Source organism: Moschus berezovskii, chromosome 11, assembly GCF_049115385.1.
Source record: "Moschus berezovskii isolate FMDL1 chromosome 11, NW_MosBer_1.0, whole genome shotgun sequence".
In the NCBI taxonomy this organism is placed as follows: Eukaryota; Metazoa; Chordata; class Mammalia; order Artiodactyla; family Moschidae; genus Moschus; species Moschus berezovskii.
Genome location: NC_142470.1, coordinates 84,926,647 through 84,951,047, shown reverse-complemented (window position 1 = coordinate 84,951,047; position 24,401 = coordinate 84,926,647).

Sequence of the window (24,401 nt, the reverse complement as noted above, 5' to 3'; positions counted from 1 at the left end):
TTTTAGGTTAAACGTGCTTCTAACAGTGAAATTCTGTAATGATCTAACAGCATCACTTGACCCACATAATTTACCAAGGTGGGCATTTGGTGGGGGGGATCAAAGTCAGTGCTCTTCTCAATTCACCAAAGGGAGAAAAACTACTATTTATTTTGTCTGTTCAGAAAAAAAACAAAAACACACACACACACAATAGGTTCTACTCTCAGTGGTCAAACACAAGTCACAAAAGTTATAACACTGAAGAGTTTTAAAGAATCACAATTAGAGAAGATTCCTGAAAGTGCTCTCTGAACTAAATGAACGCAAACTCATTCATTTACAAACTAAAACATCAAAATTAAAAAGCAGCAACCTCTTTTTATCTTAGTGGAAAATGGATCTCATTTCAGAGCTTTTTGTTTTCAATTTTTTTTTTTTTTGAGTTGGTACAAATGTGTGTGTGTGTGTGTGAACAAGGGAAAGTGAGTTAGCAAAGTGTCAGCTCCATGAATTTAAAAAAAGCTACCATAGAAGATAATATATTACTTATATAAAATGAAGGACTATGTTGTTCACTTGCTTTAGCTCTTTTTTTTTTTTCTGATGCCTCAAATAGACACAATGAAATTATCTGCAATGCAATGTCTGTGTGATGACTATATATCCAATTACTTCTGAAAAGCTTCTCTTGTAAGTAGAAGACTAATCATTTCATGAGTTTGGAGATTCACTAAGCAAAAGTAAACTCAGTCAAATCATACTGTGTTAAGGAAAGGGGAGATAATTTAGCAAAGTAATGCAAGGGGAAAAGGGAGTGATGAGAAGAGGAAAAAGAGAAGTGAAGATCAAGTAAACTAATACTGCCACTTAAAAAATATCGTCCTCCAAAAGTAAGATGCATCTTTCTTGGGGAAAAAAATGTCTTAATGAGAACTCTTTGCAAGTGTTTGTGTCATATTATAGTTTGGACTTTAATTTAAAACAGATTTATACAGTTTCAGTGTATATTATGCCCTCATCTGCAGAAGGTGATTTCATTTTTAACACCTTCTCTGTTATCCAATGATACTCATTCTACCATATACATTATTTAAATTTAACAGAAGCCTGTCTTTAAAAATCATCTTCTCTACAATGGTTAAAATCAATAAGAAAGTAAAATATTCAATATTTATGTAAATAAAGGCCATGGCCCTTAAGTTTTTAGGTAACTAAAGCAATGATATTGCCATTAATGTAGCTTCAAAGAAATAAACAAACATGGATGGAGCCTGAAGGCTGGACCACATTCTGACTCCCCAGATGCAGGTCTGTTAGTTAATAATTAAAGACAAAATAATAGCGCAATTTCAGGCATCACAGGACTGGTGAAGAACTCCCTTCATAGTGGAAAGCAGGTTCAAGTGTGTCTTTCTTAACACTAGGCACAAAGAAACTCATTAGAAGGAGAAACGTCTGTTTTGATAGCTGAGAAAACTAGAGTTCATTAATACCCGCTGCTGAAATCGAAGGGCTGTGGATTCTGGCTGATTCATAGAAAAAAGGAACTCCACATCTTGAAAATAATTGAGAACAGTGATAAAGCAATTTTGTTTTAATTTCTCCAATGCATCTAACAGAGTTTCACTTATAAGAAATCAGTAAATACATGCTGATGGAATGTATGTGCTAGTGCTACTGTGGTCACTGGGCTTGAGTTATAACAGCTCGTTTATGCACAGTTCATTTCTATTTGCTGCCATTGATTTGCCATTTTTCTTTACTGCCTCATCTGGCATCTCCTCCTCAAAGTTTTATTGCTCATTTTCCATCTCTTACTTTTCACTTCTGATACTTCAATCGATCATTCCAGTTAATCAGTCTGACCCAGACTTTGCTATCAGGAATTGATACGAGATGAGTAATTGACAGACTTTTCTTTGGCAAAGGCCCTGTGTGCTGGGAGACTGAATCTACAAATGGACAATGACTGGTCTCTACCTAAAAATAGAACGCTATCCACGACTTCTGCAGCAACTAGCCGGGGAGTCAGATCACAGTCACTGCAGCAATCAACCCAGAGTAGTCAGGACCTCATCCCCAACTGTCAGCTTTACTAATTTTTGCCCCTCTTCCTTTTGTCTAATTTGGGATCACCCAGAGAAAGCCAACTATCTCCCCAAACCAACCCAGAGGATAGCTCACTTCTCTTATCCTGACTCGAATTTCCTCATGCCAGCAAACCTCCACGTAAAGCATACTTCAAGGCTTCCCCTATTTACCCTATAAAGCTTTCCTACTTCCATAACTATCTTTGAGTCTCTGCCCAATGCGAGTGATGGTGTCTGACTCCCTTGCTATAGCAAGCTATAATAAATAGCCTTTGCTTGTCCTCTTTTGTGAGCTTTCTTTATTTGCACAAAATTATCTCTCCCAGTATTTATATTGTAAACTTCCAAGTTATGATTTATAAAAGAATGTTTTGCTTCTGTTTGAAATGTATATCAAACAGTGGGGAAAGAATTATTTGGATTCTTGAGATATGCTTGAGACCAGTGATGGTGCAGCTCTAATTTCTACAGACAATTTACCAGGATTTGTTGATATGAGAAAGCCTTGAATCTTTTAAAATGTGTGATGGTATTTGGCAACCAGACTGAAACTCTGGTTGACCGAAATCGTTTCCGTCGCTCAGTCGTGTCCGACGACCCCGTGGACTGTAGCCTAACCAGGCTTCTCCATCCATGGGATTCTCCAGGCAAGAATACTGGAGTGGGTTACCGTTTCCTTCTCCAGGGGATCTTCCCGACCCAGGGATCGAACCCGGGTCTCCCGCATTGGCGGCAGACGCATTAACCTCTGAACCACCAGGGAAGCCAGTCACACTCTGCTAAACAGTTACTTTTTATCTCTTGCCTGTCTACCATAAATGGAAGACAGTTAACTTTTTTTCTCCCTCTGCAGCAAGAATTCAAAATGAGCATAAATTCCCTTCTAGGATCGTATTATTTTATATTGAAGAGTATTTGTGTTTTTTCCTTGTGTATGATATTTTAGAATATGAAAAAACTGAGGATCAAATAATGTAAATGATTTAATCAAAAGTCAGAATTGGTAGGTACCAGATTCATGGGTGAATCCATCTTGCTCTGACTTTCCAGATTGTTTGCTTTCTTCCAAAGCACAGAATTCCTTTTTTGTTATCTCTCATATTTGGGTAATTGTCACTTCTTTGTGGCCACTGCTTGAATGATTCAGGATAAAGATGTTCAATACAGGTTTAATGGATAACTAAAAGAAACAATTTTTGTTTTATTTTTAAATTTAAAAGTCTTCAAAGACAGGAATCATTTTATAAGCCCCTAGAATAATTCATAGACTATGCCTTCTTTTTGATATAATTGCCAGCCTAGCTGGTGGGCTTCCATCTATGGGGTCACACAGAGTCGGACACGACTGAAGTGACTTAGCAGCAGCAGCAGCATTTTAATATAATTGAAATCAAGTATTGCAGTTTGCAACAAGTTATCAAAAACTATATAGCCAAAGTGCATATCTCAATAAGACACTTCAGTGATTGTGAGGTTATAGGCATATTCCATTCATTATTATTGTGAACTGAATTAGAAAAATCTGGTTAATACAATACCATTGATTATAGTCATGAATCACTATGCAAAAGCGTAAGAGTGGCAAGATATCCTCAACATAAGCTAGAAATATGAGACTGTTCTTCCATGAAAAACTGAGAAAATTAAAGATTGACTGAAAAGTAAAACTTTTTTTCCTATAATCTATTTTATGTGTATTAATCTATATCTGTTAATCTCATAAATGTAATTTATCTTTCTCCCTTCCTTTTCCCATTTGGTAAACATAAGTTTATTTTCTATGCCTGTGAGTCGGTTTTCATTTGGTATATAGATTCAAATTATTATATAGATTTGTATTATTTTTTAGATTCCACATATAAGTGATATAGTATAATATTTGTCTTTATCTGATTTACTTTACTTAAGATGGTACTCTCTAGGTACATCTTTCTTACTACACCTGACAATATTTTACTCTTTTTTTTGTGTGACTGAGCAGTATTCCATTGTATATATATATAATATAAAATATCTTAAGTCAGTCTTCTGTTGATGGACACTTAGGTTTGTTTTCACATCTTGACTATTGCAAATACTGTTGCCATGAACATTAGGGTGCATGCATATACCTTTTTGATTTAGAGTTTTCATCTTTTCCAGATATCTGCCTAGGAGGGGATTGCTGAGTCATATGATACTTCTATTTTTTTTTAAAGAAACCTCTGTACTGTTCCATAGTGGATTTACCAATTTACATTACCACCAATAGAGTAGAAGAGTTCCTTTTTCTCCAGACCCTCACTAACATTTATTATTTGATGATGGCCATTCTGACCAGTGTGAGGTGATACCTCACTGTGGTTTTGATTTGTATTTCTCTAATTGTCTTCTATATGTCTTCTTTGGAGAAATGTGCAGTTAAGACTTCTGTGCTTTTTTTTGTTGGCTTATCTATTTTTTTGACATTGAATTGTATGAGTTGTTTGTATATTTTGGATATTAACACCTTGTAGGTCACATCATTTGTAAATATTTTTTCCCAATCTATGTTGTCTTTTCGTTTTGTTGATGATTTCCTTAGGTACCATTTGTGTTCTTTTTGTTTTTGTTTTGCTTTTATTTCTTTGGCTTTGGAAGACTGATTTAAGACAATATTTCTACAGTTTATATCTTAGAATGCTTTCCCTATGTTCTCCTGTAGGAGTTTTATGGTGTCCTGTCTTATATTTAAGTCTAAGCCATTTTAAGTTTATTTTTGTATTAATATAAGGTGTGAGGGAGTGTTCTAATTTCATTATTTTACATGTAGCTGTCTAGGTTTTCCAACAGTACTTGTAGAAGAAAGTCTTTTCTCCATTATATATTCTTGCCTCCTTTGTTGTGTATTAATTGGCCATAGGTATTTGAGTTTATTTCTGGACTCTATATTCTGTTCTATTGATTCTACGTGTTTGTTTATTATACCAATACCATGCTCTTTTGATTACAGTAGCTTTGTAATATAGCCTGAAGGGTTTTGCCTCCAGCTTTTCTATTAATTCTCAGGTCTGCTTTGGCACTTCTGAGTTTTTGTTTTTTGGTTTTTTTGGTGGTTCCATATAAATTATTTGTAGTACAAGTATGAAAAATGTCATGGCTGTTTTGATAGAGATCACATTAAATCTGTAGATTGCTTTCCATACCATAGCCATTTTAAACGACTTTAATTCTTCCAATCCAAGAGCATGAGATATCTTTCCATTTCTTTGAATCATCTTCAGTTTCCTTTATCAAAGTTTTATAGTTTGTTGGATATAGCTCTTTGCGCTTCCCCACTTTTCACTTTCATGCATTGGAGAAGGAAATGGCAGCCCACTCCAGTGTTCTTGCCTGGAGAATCCCAGGGACGGGGGAGCCTGGTGGGCTTCCGTCTGTGGGGTCTCACAGAGTTGGACACGACTGAAGTGACTTAGCAGCAGCAGCAGTGGCCCTAATATTAAAGAATCTGCCTTTAATTCAGGAGACCTGTGTTCAATCCTTGGGTTAGGAAGATCCCCTGGAGATGAGAATGACTACCCACTCCAGTATCCTTGCCTAGAGAATTCCATGGATAGAGGAGCCTGGTGGGCTACAGTCTACAAGGTTGCAAAGAGTCTGACATGAGAAATTAACACTTTCACTTATACATATAGATTTTAAACCTTTTGAGTTTATTCTTAGGTATTTTTGGTATAATTTTAAAATGGAACTGTTTTTTTGGCTTTCTTTTACTGATGCTTCATTGTTAGTGAAAAGAGAGCAGATTTCTGTATATTAATCTTGTCTCCTGCTACCTTGCTGAATTCACTTATTATTAATAGTTCTAAGAGTTTTTGTGTGAAGTTTTTAGGGTCCTTCTGTTACAATTAGCATGCTTTTTATTTATTCTTCTTGTCTAATTTCTGTGGCTAAGACTTCCAATACTGTGTTGAAGAGTAGTGGTAAGAGTGAGTATGCTTGTCTCATCCAGAATTTAATAGAAAGAAAGGCTTTAAGCTTTTCACTGTTGAGTATTGTGTTGGATGTGAGTTTGTCATAAGTGGCTTTTACTATGTTGAAATATGTTTGCTCTGTACCCACTTTGGCAAGAGTTTCTTTCATGAATGGATGTTGAATTTTACCAAGTGCATTTTCTGCATGTATAAAATGATTGTGTGGCTTTGTCTTTTTTTTGATTAGTTTGCATATGTTGAATCATCCTTGTGACTCTGGAATGAATCCAACTTGATCACGATATATGATCCTATTTTAGTGAGATTTTTGCTTCTATATTCATGAACGATATTGGCCAGTAACATTAGTGTTTTTTTTTTATAGTCTTTGTCTGGTTTGGTATCAGGATGATTGTGGCTTTATAAAATAAATTTATGAATGTTGCCTCCTCTTCAATCTTTTGGAATAGTTGGAGAAGTATGGGTTTAAGTTTTTCTTTGTATCTTTGGTATAATTCCCTAAGGAAGCCATCTGGTTCTGAATTTTGTTTGCAGGGAGATTTTTTTTTATATTACTGATTTTATTTCACTTCTAATGATCAGTCTGTTCAAATTATCTGTTTCTTCTTTACTCAGCTTGGCAGACTATATGTTTCTAGAAACTTATTCATTTCTTCTAAATTGTCCAATTTGTTGGCATATAACTATTCATAGTAGTATTTTATGATTTTTTTTGTTTGTTTCTGCCACTGTTATTTCTCCTCCTCTGCTACTTTTTCTTTTTGGTGTGTTGCTGTTGTTTTGTTATTGATTTTCTTACTTTTCTTCTTGGTGAGCCTGGCAGGAGGTTTGTCAGTTTTGTTTAACTTTTCAAAAAGCAGCTCTCAATTTTATTGATCTTTTCTATTATTTTTGTCTCTATTTTATATATTTCCTCTCTCATCTTTATTATTTTATTCCTTCTACTGACTTTGGGTTTTGTTTTTTCTTTTTCTGATTCTTTCAGGTGGTAAGTAAATTGGGATTTTTATTTGTTTCTTGAGGAAGGCTTCTAGTGCTCTGAACATTCCTCTTATAACAGTTTTTACTGTATCCCATAGTACTGTGGCCGGGGAAATCCCATGGACAGACGAGCCTGGCAGGCTGCAGTCTATGGGGTCACTAGGAGTCAGACACAACTGAGAGACTTTGCTTTCACTTTTCACTTTCCTGCATTGGAGAAGGAAATGGCAACCCATTCCAGTGTTCTTGCTTAGAGAATCCCAGGGACGGGGGAGTCTGGTGAGCTGCTATCTATGGGGTTGCACAGAGTCAGACATGACTGAAGCGACTTAGCAGCAGCATAGATTTACTAAGGTTGTTTTTTCATTTTTTTTTAATCTCAAGATATTTTCTGATTTCCTCATTTATTTCATCATTAACCTATTGGTTCTTTAACATCATGTTGTTTAATCTGCATGTGTTTGTTATTTTATCATTTTTCTTTCTGTGGTTAATTTCTAGTTTCATGGCATTGTGGGCAGAAAAGATTCTTGACATTCTTTCTTTCCTCTTAAATTTGTAGAGGTTTGTTTTTGACCTAGTACATGGTCTATCCTACAGAATGTTCTATGTGCTCTGGCATAGAATGCATATTCTGATTTTATTTGGATAGACTTGAAACTCAGCATTAATAAACTAAGATTATGGAATCCAGTCCCATCACTTCATGACAAATAGAAGAGGAATAAAGTGCAAGATGTGACAGATTTTCTTTGGCTCTAAAATCACTGTGAATGGTGACTGCATCCATGAAATTAAAAGATGCTTGCTCCTTGGAAAGAAAGCAGTGACAAACCTAGACAGTATATTAAAAAGTAGAGACATAATTTTGCTGACAAAAGTCCATATGGTCAAAGCTATGATTTTCCCAGTAGTCATGTATGGATGTAAGAGTTGGACCATAAAGAAGGTTGAGCACTGAAGAAATGATGCTTAGAGTTGTGGTGCTGAAAAAGGTCTTAAGAGTCCCTTGGACAGGAAGGGAATCAAACCAGTCAATCCTATAGGAGATAAACCCTGGATACTCATTGAAGGGTTGATGCTCAAGCTGAACCTCCAATACTTTGGCCACTTGATGCAAAGAGCAGATTCATTAGAAAAGACACTGATGCTGGGAAAGATTGAAGGCAAAAGGAGACTGGGGTGGCAATAAGAAGCATCCTAAGAATATCAATTAAGGACAACAGGTCTATTGTGTCATTTAGGACCTTTCATGCCTTATTAATTTTCTCTCTTGATTATCTGTCCATTTTTTGTTAAAGGGGAGTTAGTCTCCTACTATTGTCATATAATTGTCAATTTCTCCTGTTATGTCTGTTAGTATATCCTTTACATATTTAGGTGATCCTACATTTGAAAGAAAGGCAATGCCAAAGAATGCTCAAATTACCGCACAATTGCACTCATCTCACATGCTAGTAAAGTCATGCTCAAAATTCTCCAGGCCAGGTTTCAACAATACATGAACCATGAACTTCCAGATGTTCAAGCTGGTTTTAGAAAAGGCAGAGGCACCAGAGATCAAATTGCCAACATCCACTGGATCATGGAAAAAGCAAGAGAGTTCCAGGAAAACATCTATTTCTGTTTCACTGACTATGCCAAAGCCTTTGACTGTGTGGATCACAATAAACTGTGGAAAATTCTGAAAGATATGGGAATACCAGACCACCTGACCTGCCTCTTGTGAAACCTGTATGCAGGTCAAGAAGCAACAGTTAGAACTGGACATGGAACTACAGACTTGTTCCAAATAGGAAAAGGAGTACGTCAAGGTTGTATATAGTCACCCTGTTTATTTAACTTCTATGCAGAGTACATCATGAGGAACGCTGGGCTGGAAGAAGCACAAGCTGGAATCAAGATTGCCGGGAGAAATATCAATAACCTCAGATATACAGATGACACCACCCTTATGGCAGAAAGTGAAGAGGAACTCAAAAGCCTCTTGATGAAAGTGAAAGAGGAGAGTGAAAAGGTTGGCTTGAAGCTCATTCAGAAAACAAAGATCATGGCATCTGGTCCCATCACTTCATGGGAAATAGATGGGGAAACAGTGGAAACAGTGTCAAACTTTACTTTTTGGGGGCTCCAAAATCACTGCGGATGCTGATTGCAGCCATGAAATTAAAAGACGCTTACTCCTTGGAAGGAAAGTTATGACCAACCTAGATAGCATATTGAAAAGCAGAGACATTACTTTGCCAACAAAGGTCCGTCTAGTCAAGGCTATGGTGTTTCCAGTAGTCATGTATGGATGTGAGAGTTGGACTGTGAAGAAAGCTGATCGCCGAAGAATTGATGCTTTTGAACTGTGGTGTTGGAGAAGACTCTTGAGAGTCCCTTGGACTGCAAGGAGATCCAACCAGTCCATTCTAAAGGAGATCAGCCCTGGCTGTTCATTGGAAGGACTGATGCTAAAGCTGAAGCTGAAATCCTTTGGCCACCTCATGCGACGAGTTGACTCACTGGAAAAAACTCTGATGCTGGAAGGGATTGGGGTTGGGAGGAGAAGGGGACGACAGAGAATGAGATGGCTGGATGGTATCACCGACTCTATGGACATGAGTCTGAGTGAACTCCAGGATTTGGTAATGGACAGGGAGGCCTGGCGTGCTGTGTTTCATGGGACTGCAAAGATTTGGACACAACTGAGCGACTGAACTGAACTGAGCTGAACATTTGGTGCCTATATGTTAATAAGTGTAATATCCTATATCTTTACAGGTGTTAAGTTCTCTTCTTTTATTGAACCCTTTCCCATCATATAATGTTCTTCTCTCCTTATGGATTTTGTTTTAAAATCTATTTTTTCCAATATGAGTATTGCTACTTCAGTCTCTTGTTGTTTCCATTTGCATGAAATATTTTATCCATCCCCTCACTTTCAATCTGTGTGTCTTTCACCTGAAGTGAGTGTCTTATAGGCAGCATGGTTTAGGTTCTTGTTTGTTTTGCTTTGTTTTTAAATCCATTTTGCCACTCTGTCTTTTGATGGAGAATTTAGTCCATTGACATTTAAAGTAGTTATAGGTACAGACTTACTGCCATTTTAAATCGTGTTTCCCTATTGATTTTGTAATTCTCTTTTGTTCATTTTTTCTTTTTTTTCCTTTTGTGGCTTAATGTTTTTTTTGTGTGTGTGTGTGTGTTGTGATTGAGTTCCTTTCTTTTTGCCTTTTGTGACCCATTGTAGCTTTTTGATTTGTGATTACCCTGGTTTTCAAATGTGTTGAACTTTGTCTACTTTATACTATTCAGTTCAGTTCAGTTCAGTTCAGTCGCTTAGTCGTGTCCGACTCTCCGCGACCCCATGAGTCACAGCACGCCAGGCCTCCCTGTCCATCAGCAAATCCCGGAGTTCACTCAAACTCATGTCCACAGAGTCGGTGATGCCATCCAGCCATCTCACTCTCGGTCGTCCCCTTCTCCTCCCGCCCCCAACCTTTCCCAGCATCAGAGTCTTTTCCAGGGAGTCAACTCGTCGCATGAGATGGGCAAAGGATTGCAGCTTCAGCTTTAGCATCAGTCCTTCCAATGAACACCCAGGATCGATCTCCCTTAGAATGGACTGGTTGGATCTCCTTGCGGTACAAAGGACTCTCAAGAGTCTTCTCCAACACCACAGTTCAAAAGCGTCAATTCTTCGGCAATCAGCTTTCTTCACAGTCCTACTCTCACATCCATACATGACCACTGGAAAAACCTTAGCCTTGACTAGATGGACCTTTGTTGGCAAAGTAACGTCTCTGCTTTTCAATATATTACCAAGGTTGGTCATAACTTTCCTTCCAAGGAGTAAGCGTCTTTTAATTTCATGGCATTAGTCATATCAATTTAAATACATTCTGAAAGATCTACAGTTTTTGTACCCCTCCCCCTACACTTTGTGATTTTGATGTCCTTTTATGCATCTTCATGTTTGTCCATTTACTGTTAATTGAGTTATAATTGCTTATGTATTTTTTTTAACTTTTTAATGTATACACTTATTTATATAAGTGATCCTCAATCCTTTTATATAGGATTGCCTTTCCTGTTGTGATTTTTTCCTTTCCTGTAGATTTTTATTCTCTTCTATTTAATAAAGGTATTTATTTTAGGGTATTTTTGTATTGCTGTGTTATTTTCAGTTTTTGCTTATCTGGGAATTTTTTTTTTAACTCTCCTTCTATTCTAAGTGTTCTCTTGCTGGGTAGAGTATCCTAGGTTGCAGGTTTTTCACTTTCAGGATTTTGAGTATTTCCTGCCACTCCCTTCTGGCCTTCAAAGTTTCTGGAGAATTGTATATAAAAAATCTAGGAAAAAGAAAAGTGTTTTTATTTGTAAGTTCACTGTTAATTAAAATGCATGTCATTCTGGAGAGAAATCAACTGATAGTGTTGTTTAAGAGAGATAACAAGAATTTCATAGCTTCCTTACAGTATTTGGAGAATTGTCCTAAGAAAGAGAGATAGAATTATGGTCTTAACTAATAGTGAGCTCCTATTAGATGCCCGGTAGATATTACAGTGATGAATGAATATGTGAATGAATGAGTGATTGAAATACTAAAACCAAAATGTAGAAGGAAAAGCAAGTGAGTAAAGGTACAGGGAGATAAATATTATTTTAATGTGAAGACAAATGTTCTCTTGACAAGAGCTGTCCACAAAGATTCACATCAGCAAACTGCCTGGCTAGATGGAAAATTTACATTTATAAGATTACAGCTATAATTTTTTTCAGTATCATTGTAAAGAGAGGCAATAGGTGTTACTAAAATTATGCATCTCGCAAAAAGTTAGTCTTTTCTGTAGCTGTATCTAGCTATAGAAACTGGCTTTCAAGTTAGTATTCTTTTATTTTCATAACATGTTGAAACTAATTTTTAACACATGGAAGCAATTTCAGGATGCAAATTGTTCTAGGAAAGAAAATGTCAAATAATTTTTAATTAAATATATATTCCAACTGTTTCTAGGATGAGCAAACCAACATTGTCTACAATAGGAGTAAGGCTTACTCTCTGTCATCTGTCATCAAAGAACTGTGCTAAGAGTTTCATATATCTCTAACACAAACATCAAATCAGGTATAGGACAGTCAAGAACTGTCATATATTGTATAAACTCTCTTGGGTTAGGGGAGGTTTGATAGCTTAATCACTGTCATGAACTTATTAATTTGTGGAACAAGGACCTATATCTGTGTCTGTCTTATTTTTTTATCATGTTTTTTAACACGTAATTTTTCCCACCTGCAGAAAATCTTCCTTCTGCTCTTGCTTTCCTGAATTGAATTGGTGTCATTATTCCATATTACCTAGTTAGCACTGTCTAGGAGGCAAATAATATACAATTTATAGTAAAACAAATCTCAATAGTTTCATATGAGTTACATCATACATGAACCTAAGTAAAAATTGACAGCAAGTGCTTTTGTTAAGAAAATGCTATCCTGTTAAACCACTGTCATTTCTGGAAAATGAATACTGATATGAAATTTAAAATTCATTAGATATTTCTTGAAAATGGCTTTTCCTTAACAATCAGAATATGAACTGGTAATGAAAGTTATGCAGTAAGAATCAATGAAGCACTGAGTTTGGTCTCCCGTTCAGAGAAATTTGAAGATAGGTAGTGAGATTTGCAATACCAAACTTTCATTCAATAGTTTTTAAAGTTATTGAAATGGAAGATAATAAATGATACTAGTTATAAAATATAGAAAATCCTATAGAAGACAGGGATCACTAAAGTATTTGCTTTTATTATGGAGAAAAGATTTATTCACACACATGCATTCTACTCTTTTCTTCCTGCAACTAGATAGCTTTCTCTTTGCACAGTAAATAGTTATATCCTGACCTCTACCCTCTGTGAAAAGTTTGATCCACCACTGGGTGCTTCAGAATCCACTATCAGCTTCCCAAATTCATCTACCCTAAATTTTGTTTATTGATTTTTTGCTTGTCATTTTAATCTCATGTGAATGGATCCCCAATAATTTTGTTTTCTTTGAAATTCATATAAAATACATGAAATATGCATATTCTTTAGTGGCTTACTTATTTCCTTCAGCATATTCATGTTCATTCCTGTATAGTGACCAATTATTTATCACTAAATCAATATCCAAAGTGACGTTTAAGGTAATTATTGATAAGTATGATCCCATTGCCATTTTCTTTATTGCTTTGGGTTCGAGTTTATATACGCTTTCTGCGTTTCTAGTCTAGAGAATATCCTTTAGCATTTGTTGAAGAGCTGGTTTGGTGATGCTGAATTCTCTCAGCTTTTGCTTGTCTGTAAAACTTTTGATTTCTCCTTCATATTTGAATGAGATCGTTGCTGGGTACAGTAATCTGGGCTGTAGGTTATTTTCTTTCAAAACTTTAAGTATGTCTTGCCATTCCCTCCTGGCCTGAAGAGTTTCTGTTGAAAGATCAGCTGTTATCCTTATGGGAATCCACTTGTGTGTTATTTGCTGCTTTTCCCTTGCTGCTTTTAATATTTGTTCTTTGTGTTTGATCTTTGTTAATTTGATTAATATGTGTCTTGGCGTATTTCGCCTTGGGTTTATCCTGTTGGGGACTCTCTGGGTTTCTTGGACTTGGGGGATTATTTCCTTCCCCATTTTAGGGAAGTTTTCAACTATTATCTCCTCAAGTATTCTCTCATGGTCTTTCTTTTTGTCTTCTTCTTCTCGGACTCCTATGGTTCGAATGTTGGAGCGTTTAACATTGTCCCAGAGGTCTCTAATATTGTCCTCATTTCTTTTAATTCTTTTTTCTTTTTTCCTCTCTGTTTCATTTATTTCTAAAATTCTATCTTCTAGGTCACTTATCCTGTCTTCTGCCTCTGTTATTCTACTGTTTGTTCCCTCCAGGGTGTTTCTGATCTCATCTATTGCATTAATCATTGTATATTGACTCTTATTTATTTCCTCTAAGTCCTTATTAAACCTTTCTTGCATCTTCTCAATCCTTTTCTCCAGGTTATTTATCTGTAACTCCATTTTGCTTTCAAGATTTTGAATCATTTGCACCATCAAAATTCGAAATCTTTATCAGGTAGATTCCCTATATTATCCTCTTTTGTTTGTGTTGGTGGGCATTTATCTTGTTCCTTTACTTGCTGGGTATTTCTCTGCCTCTTCATCTTGCTTATATTGCTTTGCTTGGGGTGGCCTTTTGAATGCCCCAACCAAAAGACAAAGGCTGGTTGAATGGATACAAAAACAAGACCCCAATATCTGTTGTCTACAAGAGACCCACCTCAAAACGAGGGACACATACAGACTGAAAGTGAAGGGCTGGAAAAAGATATTCCATGCAAATAGAGACCAAAAAAAAAGCAGGGGTAGCAATACTCATATCAGATAAAATAGACTTTAAAACAAAGGCTGTGAAAAGAGACAAAGAAGGAAACTACATAATGATCAAAGGATCAATCCAAGAAGAAGATATAACAATTATAAATATTTATACACCCAACATAGGAGCACCGCAATATGTAAGACAAATACTAACAAGTATGAAAGGGGAAATTAACAACAATGCAATAATAGTGGGAGATTTTAATACCCCACTTACATCTATGGATGGATCAACTAAACAGAAAATTAACAAGGAAACACAAACTTTAAATGATACAATAGACCAGTTAGACCTAATAGATCTCTATAGGACATTTCACCCCAAAACAATGAATTTCACCTTTTTCTCAAGCGCACACAGAACATTTTCCAGGATAGATCACATCCTGGGCCATAAATCTAGCCTTGGTAAATTCAAAAAAATTGAAATCATTCCAAGCATCTTTTCTGACCACAATGCAGTAAGATTAGATCTCAGTTACAGGAGAAAAACCATTAAAAATGCCAACATATGGAGGCTGAACAACAAGCTGCTAAATAATGAACAAATCATAGAAGAAATCAAAAGAGAAATCAAAATATGCATAGAAATGAATGAAAATGAAAACACAACAACCCAAAACCTCTGGGACACTGTAAAAGCAGTGCTAAGAGGGAAGTTTATAGCAATACAGGCACATCTCAAGAAACAAGAAAAAAGTCAACTAAATAACCTAACCCTATATCTAAAGAAAATAGAAAAGGAAGAAATGAAGAACCCCAGGGTCAGTAGAAGGAAAGAAATCGTAAAAATAAGGGCAGAGATAAATGCAAAAGAAACAAAAGAGACCATAGCAAAAATCAACAAATCCAAAAGTTGGTTCTTTGAGAAGGTAAATAAAATTGAGAAACCACTAGCCAGACTCATCAACAAACAAAGGGAGAAGAACCAAATCAATAAAATTAGAAATGAAAATGGAGAGATCACAACCAATAACAAAGAAATACAAAGGATCATTAGAGAATTCTATCAGCAATTATATGGCAATAAAATGAATAACCTGGAAGAAATGGACAAATTCCTAGAAAAGTACAACTTTCCAAAACTGAACCAGGAAGAAATAGAAAATCTGAATAGACCCATCACAAGCACGGAACTAGAGGCTGTAATCAGAAATCTTCCAGCAAACAAAAGCCCAGGTCCAGACGGCTTCACAGCTGAATTCTACCAAAAATTTAGAGAAGAGCTGACACCTATTCTACTCAAACTCTTCCAGAAAATTGCTGAGGAAGGGAAACTTCCAAACTCATTCTATTGCTGCCACCATCACACTAATCCCCAAACCTGGTAAAGATCCCATATAAAAAGAAAACTACAGGCCAATATCACTGATGAACATAGATGCAAAAATCCTTAACAAAATTCTAGCAATCAGAAGCCAAGAACACATTAAGAAGATCATACATCATGACCAAGTGGGCTTTATCCCAGGAATGCAAGGATTCTTCAATATCCGCAAATCAATCAACGTGATACACCACATTAACAAACTGAAAAATAAAAATCATATGATTATCTCAATAGATGCAGATAAAGCCTTCGACAAAATTCAACATCCATTTATGATAAAAACCCTCCACAAAGTGGGAATAGAAGGGACATACCTCAACATAATAAAAGCTATATATGACAAACCCACAGCAAACATTATCCTCAACGGTGAAAAACTGAAAGCATGTCCCCTAAAGTCAGGAATAAGACAAGGGTGCCCACTCTCACCACTACTATTCAACATAGTTCTGGAAGTTTTGGCTACAGCAATCAGAGCAGAAAAAGACATAAAAGGAATACAAATTGGAAAAGAAGAAGTAAAACTTTCACTGTTGGCTGATGACATGATCCTCTACACAGAAAACCCTAAAGACTCTACCAGAAAACTACTAGAGCTAATCAATGAATACAGTAAAGTTGTAGGATATAAAATTGCATTCCTATACACTAATAATGAGAAAATAGAAAGAGAAATTAAGGAAACTATTCCATTCACTGTTGCAACGAAAAGAATTAAATACTTAGGAATATATCTACCTAAGGAAACAAAAGACTTGTACATAGAAAACTATAAAACACTAGAGAAAGTAATCAAATAGGACACTCATAGATGGAGAAATATACCGTGTTCGTGGATTGGAAGAATAAATATTTTAAAAGTGAGTATACTACCCAAAGTAATTTATACATTCAATGCAATACCTATCAAGCTACCAACGATATTTTTCACAGAACTAGAACAAATAATCTCACAATATGTATGGAAATACAAAAAACCTCAAATAGCCAAAGCAATCTTGAGGAAGAAAATCGGAACTGGGGGAATTAACCTGCCAGACTTCAGGCTCTACTACAAAACCACAGTCATCAAGACAGTATGGTACTGGCATAAAGACAGAAATCTAGATCAATGGAACAAAATAGAAAGCCCAGAGATAAATCCACGCACCTATGGACACCTTATCTTTGACAAAGGAGGCAAGAATATAAAATGGAGAAAAGACAGTCTCTTCAACAAATGGTGCTGGGAAAACTGGTCAGCCACTTGTAAAAGAATGAAACTAGAACACTTCCTAACACCATACACCAAAATAAACTCAAAATGGATTAGAGAGCTAAATGTAAGACCAGAAACTATAAATAAACTCCTAGAGGAGAACATTTGCAAAACACTCTCTGACATAAATCACAGCAGGATCCTCCCTAACCCACCTCCCAGAATATTGGAAATAAAAGCAAAAATAAACAAATGGGACCTAATTAAAATCAAAAGCTTCTGCACAGCAAAGGAAACTATATGTAAGGTGAAAAGACAGCCTTCAGAATGGGAGAAAATAATAGCAAATGAAGCAACTGATAAAGGATTAATCTCCAAAATATACAAGCAGCTCCTGCAGCTCAATTCCAGAAAATAAATGACCCAATCAAAAAATGGGCCAAAGAACTAAACAGACATTTCTCCAAAGAAGACATAAAGATGGCTACCAAACACATGAAAAAATGCTCAACATCCCTCATAATCAGAGAAATGCAAATCAAAATCACAATGAGATACCATTTCACACCAGTCAGAATGGCTGCTATCCAAAAGTCTACAAGCAATAAATGCTGGAGAGGGTGTGGAGAGAAGGGAACCCTCTTACACTGTTGGTGGGAATGCAAACTAGTACAGCCACTATGGAGAACAGTGTGGAGTTTCCTCAAAAAAATGGAAATAGAACTGCCATATGATCCAGCAATCGCAATCCTGGGCATATAAACCAAGGAAACCAGAATTGAGAGAGACACATGTACTCCAATGTTCATTGCAGCACTGTTTATAATAGCCAGGACATGGAAGCAACCTAGATGTCCATCTGCAGATGAATGGATAAGAAAACTTTGGTACATATACACAATGGAGTATTACTCAGCCATTAAAAAGAATGCATTTGAACCAGTTCTAATGAGGTGGATGAAACTGGAGCCTATTATACGGAGTGAAGTAAGTCAGAAAGAAAAACACCAATACAATATACTAATGCATATATATGGAATTTAGAAAGATGGTAATGATAACTCTGCATACGAAGTAGCAAAAGAGACACAGATATATAGAACAGTCTTTGGGACTCTGTTGGAGAGGGTGAGGGTGGGATGGTTTTGGAGAATGGCATTGAAACATGTATATTATCATATGTGAAACGAATCGCCGGTTCAGGGTCGATGCATGTTACAGGATGCTCAGGGCTGGTATGCGGGTATGACCCAGTAGGAGGATAAGGGGAGGAGGGAGGTGGGAGAGGGGTTCGGGAGGGAGAACTCATGTACACCCGGGGCGATTCATGTCAATGTATGGCAAAACCAACCAATATAATATTGTAAAATAATTAGCCTCCAATAAAAATTTTAAAAAAAAGAAAATAAAATATAACCCTTTGCATTTTACAAGGCACTTTTACATAAATTATCTTATTATCTTGCAAAAATAAAACAAAGTGACCTTACCAATTAAAAATGCTCCCATCCAAAACATATGGAAGCTTTTATTACCCATTTATGGACTAAAATCTTTGAAGTCAAACTTCTTGTATTCAACATGATAGGTGTGAAAGTTTCTCCCTATCATTTTTAATTTGCATTTTCCTGATGACTAATGAAATTGAGCCTTTTAAAATGAATTTCTCTGTGAAATATATTTAAATGTCATTTGCTTAAATGTCAAAATTTCATATCTTGTTATAAGTTTTTTCTTTCCTAGTTTTAGGTAGGGTTTCTTTAAATTGTAAACAGAACTACAGCTTTTCTGATGATGTGTGTAAAAATATTTTTTCAACATTTGTGCCCTGTTTTACCATGTCTTTAGTTTGTTAAATTTTTAGATTTCAGTATAATTCCTCATTTGTGATGTTTATAGATTATGCATGTTTATGTTTCATTTAACAAATATTTTCTTTCATATGGCAAAGTCAGAAAATTTTTTTCCCATGTTCCCTTCAAATTTATTAAAGATTTATCCTTTCAATTTGTCTTTACTCCATTTTGGCTTTATTATTATATAGAGTGTAAAATTGTATCACAAAAACTACTTACTACAGTTCATATTTTCCCATTAGGTGAAATGATAATCTTTGCCATATATTTTTTCAAATACATGTGCATATGTGTGTATGTGTATATATGTATATATTAATATATATACACATATATATTTTCAACTGTGTGGAAGATAGTTGAAAATTCACATATAGCTTATGACCAGCCCTTAGTATATGCAGTTCCTTCATGTCTACAGATTCAGCAACTTTAAATCATATAGCACAGCACTATTTACTATTTTAAAAATCTGTATATACGTGGGTAGTTTTACCATCATTTACTTGCCTGTCTAGAACTCTTTGCCTCAATATTTTCTGATAAACTTTCTTATGTGGCACATTCCCTCTCTCCCTACTGTGGTAGAATTTATAGGGCAACAACAGGAAGTATTCTTCTCCAGTAGACTATACTGAAGAAGTTGTACAGTGTGAAAGAGTACATTTATTCTTTAGGTAATTCTCAACCTTCAGTTTGCATAAACATTTTAAGATAGCATGATTAAGTGCTATCTGCCTACCCCAGATAATCTGTATCTATAGGTCTAGGATGAGGTTTGAGAATTTCATTTCTAGCAGCATCCCAGGCAATTCTGCTATTGGTTTAGAACTACACATTGAATATCACTCAATTATGATACTGGTAGCAATTTTTAGGATATTTTGTTGACAGATTTTAGAGAAAGAGCTTTAGCTCAAATGAAATCTTCATTCTTTGTATGTTCACATATAAAATGGCAGCTGTATTGTTCAATTAGCAATGATGCCTCATTTGATTCACAGATGGGATGTTAAGTACAATTCAGTGCTTCTTGTGCCTATGGACAATGATGCACATAACCCAAATATAATCTGATATCAGCCGTTCTATACTTCTGAAAGCTCAAATTACATTGTCTCTGAACCTGGTTTTAATATATCAAACCTGATATGTAGCATTCCTAAAAGTATCCCTGTTATTTGTCCCTTGAAAAAGGGAACATAGATTGCAAACCAGTTCTTCAGGTGCAGGCAACTTTAGTTTCTGTATGTTCTTTCTCCCATGCTTGGTTCCCTACCTCCCAGAGAGTCTCTTTAGGAGCCTCAGTCCTGCGACTCTTAACATATCACTGTGGGTGTACTATCTACGAAAACTTCCCAAACTTCCAATCTGCAAGGTGCCAATCTTGCCTAGAAAATCCCATGGGCGGTGGAGCCTGGTAGGCTGCAGTCCATGGGGTGGCTAAGAGTCGGACAAGACTGAGGCTTCACTTTCACTTTCTATCTTCAGTCTGGTGTTTTCCTCACCTAGAAGCTGCAAGATGTTAACATTTCTGGGGTCATTCTATCAAAATACCCATTTATTCTTTTCATAGTTAATGGAGGATGCAGCAAATATTGCTTGCCAATTTTACTTTGAAATTTTTAGCAGTGTATCCATCTCTGTGATTATCCACAATACTGGTTAAGGTCCTCATCTACTCTTGCCAAGATTATTAAAATAATCTCTTAACTGGTCTCCTTCCATACTTATTCCTCTAAATTACATCTTTTCTACAGTCAAAGAAAGATTTATCTGAACACATAACTATGCAACTATAATAAGATCTGTTTATTTAATTATATCTATGTATTTCCTACTTAATAGGGTAAAGATTTAAAAAAAAATCTCTGGAATTAAACTTTACAGTGATCATTATTAGGCAATTTTAGGAGTTGAAAGTACTTGTAATATTCCTAGTAAATAGTGGAACACATATATATGCCTGTATCTTCTATTAAGGATATATTTGAAGGCATTAATTCAGCATCTTCTACACAGAAAAAAATACATGCCCTAATTTTCAAACTGCTGTTTGTATCAGCAGTTCAGAAATAACTATCTTGATCTTAAAATGAGACTAACTAAATAAAATGGTATGAGACTGGAAATGAATCACATTTAGAAAACAAACCTGATTTCTGTAACAAAAATTAATGCCCTGGTGTCAATGAGGAATCATTATGAAGCAGACTGTAAAGGTTTTGTTGATAATTAACTTAAATATGGAGAAATGATGAGAAAGATGTAAGGAAAATACTAATATGGATTTTGGATAAAAGTTATTGGCTGTTCAAATTGTTTTCAGTATTTGAATATTATTTTCATGTGCTATCTTTATGTTTAACAATATTGATCTAATACACTATTGAATATCACATTATGTTTAATTCATCAACCAGTTAACAGCAGAGAACAAATTTTGATGAGTTCAACGGAGTCAGTGTTTTTGATGGGGCTGGGAAAGAACGGGGGTAATAATTTTTGGACATATGGATATCCCAGCACTTGAACTAGTCCTGCTGTTCCCACATAATGTCCCTAAAATGTCAAACAATCCCTCTATCCGTGCTATGCCGCCCCAACAAAACTCTTGCTTGCATGGTTCTGGAAGCCAGGAAATTGTAATAAATGTCAAAAGGGATATGAGGGAAATATATGGAAAGGTACTCAAAAAGAAATGTAGCTGATACTGCCTGCCTTTAAACTCAGTTGTTACTGATCCGATTCCAGGCTTCTTTAATTTAAAAAGCTGATGAGCATCCTGAATATCATGTTCAAAAGAAGAATATTCAATAGCTCAAAAAACAAGTTTATAACTCATTAATATAATCTCAATAAATGACAGAAAGAAATTCTTGGCCTAAGCCACTCCAAAAGTATACCTGATCCTACTCTACTGTCTCTCTTCTCACTTTCTGGTCATTAATCTGCTAAAGGGTCTAGCTCTGCAGAGAAACAGGTCAAATGCAGAAGAATTCATAAACCCGTTAAGATTTTTTTTAAACAAGGTACTTGTGTTTATTATTTATTGCTGTGTACCATAAATTACTCAAAGTTTAGCATCTTAAAGAGACAAACATTATCTCACAGAGATGAGAATCAGCAATCTGAGTGGCTTAGTTGGGTGATTCTGGGTCAGGGTTTCTTACGAAGTTGCCATCCAAGTGCCTCTGAAGACTTGAGTGGGATTGGAGAATGCCCTTCAACACTCATTCTTATAGTTGTTGGCAGGAGGCAACACTTTCAACACTTTGGTTAGAAATTTCAGCTAGATTACCAAGTTACTATATGCAATGCTGATACTAAAATTCTCTGCCACTACAGAGCAAGGATCTCCTTTTCCCAAGTTTCAGATAACACTTTACTTCTGTTTCTACAAGCTCTTTCTGGGAGTCTTATTAATGACCACATGACTTTAAGGCTTCATTTAACAGATCCTTCAAAAGTAACATTTGATTAGTGATATAAAGGAAGTAAGAGAGAGAATTGTGCAGCTAATCAGGGGAAGAACATTCCGATTCAGTTCAGTTCAGTTCAGTTCAGTCGCTCAGTCGTGTCCGACTCTCCGCGACCCCATGAATCACATCACGCCAGGCCTCCCTGTCCATCACCAACTCCCGGAGTTCACTCAAACTGATGTCCACAGGGTCGGTGATGCCATCCAGCCATCTCATTCTCTGTCGTCCCCTTCTCCTCCCGCCCCCAACCTTTCCCAGCATCAGAGTCTTTTCCAGTGAGTCAACTCGGAAGCCAAATGCGCAGATGCACTGCGGTAGAGGTGCTTTGACGTGGTCAGAGAGAGAATACAAAGGCCAGTAGAGCTGCAGCAAACTGCATGAAGGAGGGATTCCTTTGAGCAGGAGGAACGAGTTGCAGCAATTAGTAAGATCGATTAGGAGCTTACAGGCTGCTGTAAAGACTTTTTGCTGATTGAGATGGGGAAGTAATGGATATGCGATCTGGCTTACATTATAAAAGAATCACCCTGGCTATATATGGAGTATAACTTGGTGTGTGTGGGATGTATGTGTGGTGTATATATGGGCCAGTTAGGAAATATTGTAGTCCAGTGCAAGGTGTTGGCACCCTAAGCTTGGCTCATAAGAGGGGCCTTAGCAAAAATTGCTGAATTTTGAATATTTTGAAAGGAATATCTTGAAGCTTCTGTTCATGTGGATCCATATTACATATTACTCAGGAGCTGATGTCAAATGATAACTTTATAACTCTTAAGACTTGAGATCTTTAACATTTGATTCAAAACCAAAGATAAATATTTGTAGAATATCAGATTGTAATCCTGATAAATAGATTATTGAGCCATTCTATTTTAACCTAAAACAGAAGGTTAAAGTATAAGCCAATAAGAAACACATATGCATTGTATAGATAATACAACTTGAAAATCAGATTTGGAAATTGAAAATCCCATTGAATCTTCCTTTTACTCAGATTTTTACAAATGAACTAGTTCTGATAATTTATTATAAAATGAATGTAAATTTTGGCAGATGAAAAGGTCAAATGACACCTGATAACTAATGGAAGAGTGAAAGTGTCTTGGTGTCTGCGTTTATCAGATTAGGGATAATTAAATAGCTGAAATTATATATCAGTAGTCAACTTTCAATGGTTGCTAATGAATAGTTTACCTTACCATTAACTATGATTTAAAAATATGTTCAAGAACAGGCGCAGACGCGGGAGACGCCCGGCTCCGGTGGCACAGGTGCAGACGCGGGAGACGCCCGGCTCCGGTGCAACCGACCACGTGCAGAATCGTGGCTGAGATGAGCTACTCTGAGCCCAGGGTTAGGGCGGTGGCCGAGAGGAGCTGTACCACGTTCAGGAGGCGGTGGCTGCTTGGGCACGGGAGGGCCGAGAGGAGCTGATCTACATTCAAAGCAGGAGGCGCGGCCTTGAGGAGATACCCCTCGTCCAAGGTAAGGTACAGTGGCTGCGCCTTGCCGGAGCAGCTGGGAAGAGATACTCCACGACCAAGTGGAATATAAGAATCCAGTGTTCTGGGGAGGAAGGAACAAGATGGCGGAGGGATAAGTTGGCAAAACAACTTTCTCCCCCACAAATTCATCAAAAGAACATTTGAACGCGGAGTAAAGTCCACAAAACAACTTCTGAATACTGGCAGAGGACATCAGGCTCCCAGAAAAGCAGCCCATTGTCTTCTAAAGGAGAGAGAAGAAATCCAGCTCCACCCACCAGAACACCGACACATGCTTCCCTAACCAGGGAACCCGGACAAGTCACCCGTCCAACCCCACACACAGCGAAGAAACTACGTAATAAAGAGAACTCCACAAACTGCAAGAAGAGGGAAAGGCCACCCCAAGCAAAGCATTATAAGCAAGATGAAGAGGCAGAGAAATACCCAGCAAGTAAAGGAACAAGATAATTGCCCACCAACACAAACAAAAGAACAAGATATAGGGAATTTACCTGATAAAGAATTTCAAATTTTGATGGTGAAAATGATTCAAAATCTTGAAAGCAAAATGGAGTTACAGATAAATAACCTGGAGAAAAGGATTGAGAAGATGCAAGAAAGATTTAATAAGAACTTAGAAGAAA